The sequence below is a fragment of the Suncus etruscus genome, chromosome 3, assembly GCF_024139225.1.
Source record: "Suncus etruscus isolate mSunEtr1 chromosome 3, mSunEtr1.pri.cur, whole genome shotgun sequence".
In the NCBI taxonomy this organism is placed as follows: domain Eukaryota; kingdom Metazoa; phylum Chordata; class Mammalia; order Eulipotyphla; family Soricidae; genus Suncus; species Suncus etruscus.
The window spans coordinates 126,123,872-126,135,949 of NC_064850.1; the positions used below are offsets into that span (position 1 = coordinate 126,123,872).

General features: G+C 34.3%; 1 non-coding gene across 1 annotated transcript; it reads right to left on the bottom strand.

The window, feature by feature from the left end:
- Window positions 1-3,399: 3,399 nt before the first annotated feature.
- Window positions 3,400-3,560, bottom strand: LOC126005352 (U1 spliceosomal RNA). Its single transcript, XR_007494479.1, has one exon. It is a non-coding gene; the product is annotated as a U1 spliceosomal RNA (small nuclear RNA).
- Window positions 3,561-12,078: the final 8,518 nt, after the last annotated feature.

A 12,078-nucleotide genomic window follows, 5' to 3' on the forward strand; every position in this document is an offset into this window, starting at 1 on the left:
TTGAAAAAGAAGAAAGGAGAGAAGGAAAAGAAAAAAGAAAGAAAAACAAAAGAAAAGGAAAAGGATAATAGTAATTTGCAAATACAAACTCAATGAATGGGTCCTATAACATACATCTGTGGTATGTGGTTTCCATTTCAGTGGTCTCAATCGTCATAAGCTTCAGGTCATAGTAGAAGACATACTCCCACAGAAATGGGTAAATTAAAGTATTTTATCAAGATACTGTCATAATGAGCACTGCATATGGAGTCTATTATGTTAGAGAACTGAATCACAAAATTGGGCTGTCCACCCTATATCTCCAAGAACCTCTGTGGACAAAGAAGTCAAAGAGTTATTTTATACATAGTAAAATTGAGGCTTTAAAACATACTTCAGTAAATACTTCAGTAGTAGTCACTGGCTTTCAATCATGTTCTGCTCCTGATTCTGTGGATAAAGTTTTTAGAATATAATTGCAGGCCTTTGTAGAGTGGAACACTTCGATCTAAAGTGCTAGAATATAACTATAGGCCTTTGTAGAGTGGAACACTTCAATTTAAAGTGTTCCAGAAGATCTCCCAACTCGAGGACACTACTCAAACCTGTACTGCTGCAAATTATTTCTCAATATCAACAAGACCACGGTGTGGACAAAAATATGCCCTAGATCTCGTCCCTCACAAGATTGTCTCTAAAGACTTAATGGAACATCTATATTTTCTATATATGTTTGATTCCTAAACAGCTATACCTCTTAGTGGTTTGATTCATAAATAAAAGGTAGCCTCCTTCATCTGTATTTTTCTCCCTTTAATTCTTATTTATTTATTTATTTATTTATTTATTTATTTATTTATTTATTTATTTTTGCTTGTTCTGGTTAACACGAAATTCTAGAAGAAAGGTCTAGCCTGGGATAAAATAGCTTAGGCCAAAACAAGGGCACAGAGACTATAGCCTGCCATTTCTACTCCTTAATGCACCAACAATATAATATGGCATCTTTCTGTTTTTGCATAGGCACACTAAAAAGGGAAATTTTTTTGTATAGAAATACTCTCTTATCTATTAGGGTTAAGAATTCATACTTATTATAATACAGGGGCACCTCACACCCTGAAAACTTGTTAATGGGACTGTACTTAGACTGCACGAGATCGGATATCAACTGTTCAACCCCGAAACCCTTAGCACCAGCACCAGGAACTAGGAACTCTTCCCAGAGGAGGCCTTAATATCTCTCTAGCACCAACTTGTGCCTGGCCAAGTACATACGACATCTTGATGATAAGGAAAGAGCAACAACTTGATCTATGGGCAGTTTCCCCAACCCCATCATCTAACAGTGAGATGAAATCAGAAGACACTCCACCCTTTGATCTGTGCAAAAACCAAGATCACAAATTACAGAAGACTCACTGATATAAGGACCTGTGCAAAAACTAAGATCTCTAATAACAGAAGATTGACCTTGACAACCACACTGAACATTTTCTGACACCATAAAAAAACCTTGAGGTTCAACAATGAGCATGGCCAGAGCCTATAGTTGATCCCAATACAGTATGCTTCAAGGGTAGAAAACCCTGTATCTCCCAGTGGTCGGCAACCTGCCACTCGCGAGCCACATGTGGCTCTTTATACTTTTAACTTGGCTCTTCTGTGTGCCGGGAGGTTGCTCCAGGAGTCAGGACTCTGCTTCTAGCCTCCGTCAGTGCGCGCCCTGTGTGGCTCTCAAAATAAATTTCAATTGTGGTTTAGGCGAGATTTGGCTCAGTTGAAAAAAAAAAGGTTGCCGACTACTGTACGTAGGCCAAGGAAATTTTCTTTCTAATTTCCCCCAATTACTGTGACTATCCAAGAAAAGAAAAGAAAAGAAAAGAAAAGAAAAGGAAAGAAAAGAAAAGAAAAGAAAAGAAAAGAAAAGAAAAGAAAAGAAAAGAAAGAAAAGAAAGAAAAGACAAGACAAGAAAAGACAAGACAAGAAAAGAAACAACTTGCCACATCAGCCCCCTTCTTTCTTTTTCTTTTTTAACATTTGTTGGGGTTTTGTTTTTCCTTTTTCTTTTTTATTTCTACTTTTAAATTTAAATGCATAGCTTCTACACAGAGGCTCATCCCTGCTTTTTTCTTTTTCTTTATTCTTTTTCAACAGAACTATAGAACACGAATCAGCTTGTTCTGTCTCATAAATTGAGGAGAAAAATAAAAGCGGATGGTATCGGGGCAAGAAGTCTCATGAACATTGAGTGGAAATAAAAAAAGATCAGCCTGAATCAACCAACTCAAAGTCAACAATAGAATCAAGAGAGCCAAACTACAACAAGTGATACACAAAAGGGACTTGTTACAGTAGCGGTCCAGGGGGCTCAGGGTAGAGACAGAGAAGCATGCTGGGAACAGGGACAGAAGAAGGTCAACACTGGTGGTGTGAATTGCCTTAACTCACTATCACTATATACCTTAAATATAACTGTGAAAGACTTATAATTCACATTGGTCTCAATAAAAATTATAAACAAACAAACAAACAAACCAAAGAGAAAGTGAGTTGGCTAAAATTCAGATCCTTAATCAAAGAATTCATGGACATTAACAGCTAAACTCAAGTTAAATGCCACTGTACTAACAATTTCTAAGAAAATTAAAGTACAAATTATATAAAATAATGTAGTCATTATTAAGTGAAAGTGGACTATTTAATCTATTAAAATTTTAATATTGAGTTTTATTAAACAATGAAGTTTTATGTGTTTGATTTAACAATAAAGTTTTATGTTTTATAAGACATAAATCTTCCTTTACAACATTGGCAAAGATGAGGTTTATATATATTGCATATGTCACAAATTATATTTATGATATAAATAATATTATCTCTGTAAGTCAGTAGAAAAAGACTAATGTACTGTCCAGTCATTTAAAATATTTAATTAATAAATAATCTATGCAATTATCTGTAGGGTATTAAAATAAAATTGCACTAATATTCAATTTAGCTAATAAGGAAATAAATTAATTGGAACTTCAGTTCAGAAGATATTTTAAATAATTAAGGGCAAAAATAAATTAACATAACCTGAAAGACAAAGATTCAAACATTCTCCTTATATTTGTTTGGGGATGATGTAATGATTTAGGACTCTCCAAGGACAAATGGTGTAGTGGTGAGGAAGTGAGGCAGAGCAAGGTGCTCAAGAAGAGGTGTGAATTCAGATTCTTTTGTCTGTTTTGGGGCCATACTCAAGTCTTTATAGTAATGACTCATGACTGTACTCAGAAATCACTTTCGGTCATTTTGTGAGCCCATCTATGGTGCAGGAATTAAGTCAAGGTCAACAATTTATTTGGCAAATGTCCTACCCCTGTAAGATTGCACTGTAAACTATATTTTTTAATTATTTTTAAATTTTTTAGGGGAAAGTGCAAATGCAGTCCCCTACTACCACAAATTATGCAGTCGAGTTTCCTACATTTGGAAAAATCATAAGGGTCAACACATCCAGAGTGCAATGAATAAACCTCACCCTGGGAAAACCAGGGTGATCATGTTATCTCCCCTGCCCTGTTATTTTTTTAAACAACATTTCTTTCCTTTTAAAGCACCTTCATTGGTTGACCTCACTAATTAAAAAGTCAAAATTCTCTCTCCTCTCTTTAAATCACTTTTGCTCACTCTTCTACTTTGTTTTCTCTACCCTCTTGTTTCTGACATAAAGAACATCATTGGATTAAAAAATGAAATATTTTGACAATAACAATAAAAAATGTAGTTATTGGTTTGTAGTTTTGAATACTACTGAGTGGAATGATATTTGAATAAAAAATAAATGTAGAATAAGAAGGTAATATGATAGTGAAAGTCAGAGGAGGAAAAGCATAAATACTGGTTCAATGAAATATGTTTACTGCCATAAGGAGATACAGCATTCACTCTGTAATGTAGTACATAGATAAGACAGAGCACTTAAATGGAAACCTTTGCTACAAATTAAAGATGACATAATTACATTTTCAGTAAAAAAGGCTGACCTTCATTCCTGGATGTGTTTATCTGAAGTATCATGGGCAGTTATTCCTTAAAATAAAGATGATATGGGTCTTTTTGAAATAATAACTGTATCATTTTATATATTATATAATATAGCAAAAATACAATTTATGGAATTTTTTGAAATTTAATAGATTTGGTCATACTGTATATGTGACTTTCAGCTTTTAGTTAAATATCTTATTTTAATAAGAGAGTAAAATTAAATTATGCTTATATTAGTATTTTCTGGGTGTCTATGTTCATATATGTGATGCATATATACATATACATGTATGCATATATACATATACATGTATATATACATACATGATACATGTACATTACATAATCAATCAGACTGATTTTTTTTTTGGTGTCACACCCGGCAGCACTCAGGGGTTACTCCTGACTCTATGCTCAGAAATTGCTTCTGGCAGGCTCAAGGAATCATATGGGATGTCAGGATTTGAACCACCATCATTCTGCATGCAAGGCAAATGCCCTACCTCCATGTTCTCTCTGGCCCCAAACTGATATTTTTTATCAGTTTGCTAAAACACAGTTTCTGGTTGAATCTCTGATAAAAATTGTCAACTATTTATTATAAAATGTTATATTCATTGCACACAATAGAATGTTATTAATATTGTAAGATGTAAAATTAATAACATTTAAAGTGTCTGTAGAATGTAACGGTAAGTGAGCTTTTTTATGAATAAAACATGCATGATAGTTTGACTGGTAATTAAAGTTTATGTCTAAGTATCCCTGGAAAATAGACAAGTTAAAACAATTCCTACAATTAATTATTAGTACTTTGGATATATTAAGTATTATTCTAATGACATGTGAAGTATTTGAGAATACTTCAATTGCATTTTAGAAAAAATAAATGTCATACACCTAATGCTAGTATTTTTTATGTTTCCAAGTATAAAAATGAATTTAGTTGTTTACTTACTTAACAAACATGTGAATTTGTTATTTAAGTAAACCCATTGTCCAGCAACTTTGATAAAAGCTAGAAATGAAAAAAAAATAAGTTTAATGTCCAGAAATTGTTCAGTGGGTAAGGCATTTGCCTTGCCTGTAGTCAATCCAAATTTGATCCTGGCCACTGTTTATAATTTTCTAAGCACTGTTGGGAGTAATCCCGGAAACCAAAAAAAAAATAAGAGAGAGGTCAGTGCAGTTAGAGAAATAACTACACCAACAACTACCATGGTAGTGAGTGAAAGAAATAGAATGCCTGTCTCAAATATAAGCAGGGGTGGGGGAGGAGAGATATGGGGGTCATTGGTGGTGGGAAAGTTACACTGATGAAGGGAGGGGTGTTCTTTTTTATAACTGAACCTCAACTACAAACATGTTGTAATCATGATGCTTAAATATATCATTAAATTGTTAATACCAATCTTCAAAGAGTTTGAGAAAATTCAATATTTAACTCCAAGTGAATAATTATTTTGGGGAAAATTAAAAATACTTGAAATAAAAATCTATTACTATCATAAAAAACATACTTAACTACATCAGTTTGTCTAACAACTAGATAGTTGATCTTAGCATGGTTAAGAAAAGACTCTCAGTTCTGAGATACAAGGAGAATGTATCTCATAAGATACTGGGATATATGGATTGTGTATCTCAGAGTCCAAGAGATAAGAGACCATAACTCACAATGTCATTTCATATAGATGTTATGTTCTGAGACTGCAGACCAAGCATTTATATCAAGGTAAGGTATCTAGATGAAATGATAGGACTGTATTGGTAACTATAGCAATTATTTCACAATATATGTGAAACACTATTTGTGAAGCATTTCACACACACACACAAATCAAATGTTGTACTGTATACCTTGCTATGTTACAATATTAATTGGCTGCTTTTATGCTAATTATCCTTTGAGACAATCAGAAATTCCAGCAATCAAGGATGACCACACAGGCTTCTTCTCTTAGGCAGAGAACTTGGCTATGTTTGGCTTCTTAAGAAACACTCATCAAATGGCATCCAAATAATTTAGCTCCTGTGTTATTAAGTTAAATCAAGCAACCAAATAAGCCACATAGAACAAAAATTAATTTTTGGACTTTAAAATAATTAATGATTATCTGGAGGAAAAGGAGGAATGAGTTGGTAAAACAGAACCGAAAGAATAATTACTTGCCAAAGCCTTAATTAAGAATTTTAGGGATCAAGTTCATGTAGACAGCAAAGTTTTAGATGTTGATTTTAATGTTTTGGATGTAAAGTAATGCACTATTTATTTAAAAAATGGCTTTGGGCCATAACTGGCAGTACTCAGGGGCATATTTCTTGTTCTGCACCCAGGGAATCACTTATGGCATGGTTGTGGGGAAATTATATGGGATGCTGGAATTGAATCTTGGTTACTACATGCAAGGCAAGCACCCTACCTACTACACTATCTCTCAAACCACCACAATGCAGTTTTACTTTCAGAAAAGAGAAGGCATTAGTCCCTATCTGACATAAACGTCTGTGGTATGTCCACTCCTATCATAAATGTTAATGGAGATTAACCCTTCACCTCCTCATAAGTCTATGTGGATCAAAACTGTCTGATTATTCAAAAATAACTAACCACATACCCTGACCTCTTTCCTCATCAAGTGTTTTGTGATCATTTTTAATTTATGAAGCCTTTCATTAATTTTAGCTGGATAGAAGCCCACACAATATGACTGATTAAAATACTTCTGAGATAATGAACTTATACATATGACCAGGTTTTATCTCAGTCGCAATATTAGTTCATGTTCTGTCATCAAAACAATTATTTTTTATCCTACTTATTATTACTCATAGAATATTTAGAAATCATGAAGCTTGAGGAACAAATTGCCTTGGTTCAAAATTAGAGCAATTTATTTTTTGCCTTTCGATTTCTTTCTATACATGAACATTTGGACAGTTGTAAAAATTTTTGATACATAAATGAATTCTTCTGAGTTAATATTTAACTAGGAGATAGTTCATTTATCTCTGCATGTTCTGAACAATATTTTTAGTTCATTTGCAAAATGTGACATGAAAAAAATGGGGGTCTGGAGATGGCCTATAGGTGGATCACACATGTTTCAAAGCAGTTAGTTTAATTTCAGGATTCAAGTAAATCCCCAACCATTAACTGGGTGTGGTTCAAAAACCAAACCAAAACAAACTAAAAAAATAAAATAAAATAAAGCGACACTTGTGCCACAATAAATGGTCCGAAGCTGTATATAGCTAAGTAAATTCAGACTGTGATTTGAAATTTGCCAAATGGTTTGGAACAAATATTAATTTTAATCCCTAATGTAGACACAATAATTTGCAAAGACATCTTAGGATACAATTTAAAAAGTAATTATTTTCTCATTTACAGAAAGATCATAAAATATTTTAATGTATGTATAATTGAATATCTAATTATAGCTTTATATTCAAGAGATAAGCTGCTACTTTTTCTGCTTTGTACTTTAGCTATCATTTTTCAAATATTTCTATACTTGCTCTTAGTTTTAAACATATTAAAATTTTTATTAAAGAATTAAAATTTAATCTTATGGTGGCATAGGCTTAAGTATATTAGTAAAGTATATAAATAAGAGCTTGTCTTATTTGGGAGGTTTTGGGGGCCACACAAAGCAACTCTCAGGGGTTACTTCTGATTCTGTGCTCATGAATCACTCCGGTAGGCTCTGGGGACCTTATGGGAACCTGGAGATCAAAGTCAGGTCAGCAGCATGCAAGAAAACGCCCTCCCAACTGTGTTGTTGCTCTGACCTCAGAAATAGTCTCTTTGGGTTTTGTGTTGTTGTTGTTGTTGTTGTTGTTGTTGTTGTTGTTGTTGTTTTAGGGCCAGACCTGGCAGTGTTCAGGAGTTACTCCTGGCTTTGAGCTCAGAAATAATTCCTGACAGGCTCAGGAGACCATATGGAATGCCAGGGATCAAACCAGGGTACGTCCTGGGTCTGCAGTGTGCAAGGCAAAGACTCTACTGCCGTCCTATCACTCTGAACTTGTCTTTTTTGAAATCTCTTTTCTGCCAGAATGAGATAATAGCTCACAATTGCTTGATCTACATCTCATTAACGGACAGAAATGAGAGTCCAGAAATAAACACACACATAGATGGATAGATGGTGTATGATAAAAGGGGTAAGAGGAGGAAATGGAACAAACATGAGGGAATGTCTTCAAAGATGAGGAAGGTTTATGGCCTGAGAGTCATGACTGACTCAGAGCTGGGCAACACCTGACCCTCATTGAGGCTGGCTCAAGGCTATAGTGACACCACAAAAATTATTCTCGTCTGTGGAAGTTTGTGCCTGTGGAAAATACTGAAAGACTGGACACTGGTTTGTTGTCCACTCTTCACAGTTTTATAAGTGGGTGCTGAAGACATCATGTACTATGACTGTCTTACATTATTCTGCAGAGAGTAAAATTAGATGTGTTGAAAATGACACATATTCGAGATTGCTCGACATCCTCTCACAGTATCCACATTAGTGGCATGTTTGTGTGGAATGTGTCGTCCCTCTTTTTTACATTTACATTTATCTGTGGTATGATATTTCATTTTGAGAGCCAAGCACATTCTGTTTCCATTTTTAAACTGAATGAGACATTTTTTCCTTCTCACATCGTCTTGTGTAATGTTTTTTCTATTCTGTGTTTTCCTCCAAATGTGGACCCCATATTCTTGCTTAATTTAGCCAACACATGCTTAACCTACTTATTATGTGGATTACCAAAGTCTATTTGTTGAATGAATCACTAACTGTAATAATCCTTCACTATTTTATATATCTTTACTGGAAATAATTTTCTCCTAGGAGGATTTTAAGCTTCTTCCGGGAACCCAAACAATCATATATCAGCAGGTCAACTATTTTATAATATTGTCTCACAAGGCTCAATTTTCCTACCTAGGGGATTGCCTTTCATTTTACTGACCTATCCTGAGGTATTATTAGTACCAAGTTCTAATATTATGATTATGGCTGTTTTGTTCCTTTGCTAATCTCAGGTTATTCATTTTACCTCTCATGTCAAGCACATAATATAGCAAAATAATACTTTCTAATATTTAAATATGGTGTATTTCCATTGAAATATCTGATCATTTTGGTATTAGTTATAGATCAGTTATAGTTTCTAACATAAAGCTTAACCCTAGGCACACAATGAAAGGACAGGCTAATACAGTGGGTACACTCATGCATTTTTGTATTTTTATATGTTATTTTGTTGTAAAGAGGAGGGGAATTAATAACACCCTAGAAAAAAAGCCATAAATTTAACTCCTTGAGTGCTATTTACCAAAGGATTTATAGGAACAAATAAACTCAGCATCACATAAGCTAACGTTCCTTCCAGAGTCTCTCATAAAATGTGTTCTATCTTAAGTAAGATAGGAACTTGATAGCACACCCAAAATGTTCTCTGTATGTTCAAGCCAATTGTTTAATATTATTATACCCAAGAATTTGCAAAGGTTGGTTCTGAAATGTCTTTCAAATTAATTCTAAGGCTTTGCTCATATTGACAACCATAGTAAGTGCTTAGATGGCACTAACATTTCATGATGCTATTTTAAGTACTTTAGACAGTGTGCATTAAGCAGTCCCTTGAAATCATTTAACTTTAAACATGTAACTATATTACCACCCTGCCAACACTTTCTGCTTTTCAGATGTACCATTCACATCGGAGTGAGATGTTATCTCATGGCTGTTTTGATACGCATTTTCCTAATCACTAGTGGCAGTGAGCACATTTTCATGAACCTGTTATCCAACCATATGTCTTCTTTGGAGAAGTGTTTATTCAGGTCTTTGCTTCACTTTTAGATGGGGTCATTGGATTTTTGGTTTTTGAGTCTTATGTGTGTTTTATAGATCTTAGATATCAACATCTTTTTATGGGTTGTATGCAAATAAGTTTATAGACTATTACTAAGGTGTCTTTTTAATATAGTTTGAGTTTATTTCACTGTGCTAAAACTTTTTAACTTTATGTAGTCCTATTTGTTTATTTTGTGTTTGCTCTATGTACATAATAACAGTATTATAAAACAAAAAAATCTCAATATAAATAAATAAGTGATTGAAAATGTCATTGTTTGGGGCCAGAGTGGTTGCGCTAGAGGTAAGGTGTCTGCCTTGCATGCACTAGCCTAGGACAGACCATGTTTTGATCCCCTGGTGTCCCATATGGTCCCCCAAGCCAGGAGCGATTTCTGAGGGCATATCCAGGACTAACCCCTGAGTGTCAAATGGGTGTGGCCCAAAAAATCTAAAAACAAACAAACAAAAGCAAAAAATAAAAATGTCATTGTTTTATAAGCTAAAACATATTTTATATATTATATAAGCATATATTTAGAAAGCAAATCTCAGGTAACCATTTTACTATTTTATGATGTTTTTTAATATTATTTTTTTTAATAATATCTTTACTTAAACACTGTGATTACAAACATGGCTGTAGTTGAGTTTCAATCAAAAAGAATATCCCCCTTAACAAGTGTAACATTCCCACCCCAATGCCCCCCATCTCCCTACTCCCACACTCCCTGCCTATACACGAAACAGGCATTCTACCTCTCTTATTCATTAACATTGTCTTGGTAGTTGCTATTGTATTATTTCTCTAACTAAACTCACTGTTCTTTGAGGTGAGCTTCATATCATGAGCCAGTCCTTCTGGCCCTCATCTCTGGGCATTATTACAATAATGTCTTTTATTTTTTCTTAAAAGCTATAGATAAGTAAGACTATGTGTGTCTTTGTGTGTCTCTCTCCCTCTGACTTATTTCATTCAGCATAATAGTTTCCATGTCCATCCATGTATAGGAAAATTTCATGACTTCGTCTCTCCTGATGGTTGCATAATATTCCATTGTGTATATGTACCACGGTTTCTTTAGGCATTATACTGCTGAAGGGAATCTTGGTTGTTTCCAGAGTCTGGCTATTATAAATAGCACTGTGAATGAACATAGGTGTGAGGAGGGATTTTTGTATTGCACTTTGTGTTCCGAGGATATATTCCTAGGAGTAGTATAGCTGGATCATATGGAAGCACATTTTACAGTTTTTTGAAGAATCTCCATATTGTTTTCTTTAAGGGCTGTACTAAATGGCATTCCCGCCAGCAGTAAATGAGAGTTCCTTTCTCCCCACATCCCCACTAGCATTTATTGTTCTTGTTCTTTGTGACATGTGGCAGTCTCTGTGGTGTGAGATGGTACCTTATTGTTGTTTAGATTTACATCTCCCTAATGAATAGTGATGTGGAACATTTTTTCTTGTGCCTTTTGGGATTTGTGCTTATTATTTGAGAAATTGTCTGTTCATTTCTTCCCCCCAATTTTTTCTTGTTAAGTTTTGTCAGTAACTTGTATATCTTAGATATTAGTCCCTTGTCTGATGGGTATTGGGTAAATAGTTTCTCCCATTCTGTAGTTGACTTTTGTATCCTAGGCACTATTTCCTTTGAGGTGCAGAAGCTTCTCAGCTTAATATAGTTTCATCTGTTTATCTCTGCTTCGACTTGTTTGAAGAGTGCTGTTTCTGCCTTGAAGATGCCATGGAGTGTTTTATCTGTGTTGTTCAATATACCTTATGGTTTTGGGTCTGCTATCCAGTCCTTAATCCATTTGGATTTGAGCTTTGTGCAGGGTGTTAGATGGAGGTCTAATTTTGCTTTATTGCAAGCAGCTGATCAGTTGCTCCAACACCACTTGTTGAAAGGCTTTCCTTGCTCCATTTTGCATTTCTTGACCCTTTATCAAAGGTTATTTGATTGTATATCTGGGGCATATTCTCTAAATACTCAACTTTATTCCACTTATCTGTAGGTCTGTCTTTATTAAAAAACCATGCTGTCTTAATGACTATAGCTTTGTAATACTATTTAAATTTGGGATAGGTGATGCCTCCCACACTACTTTTATTAGTGGTTGTTCTAGTTATTCATGGATGTTTATTGTTCCAGATGAATTTCAGGAGTGTTTGATCCACTTCTTAGAAGAATGT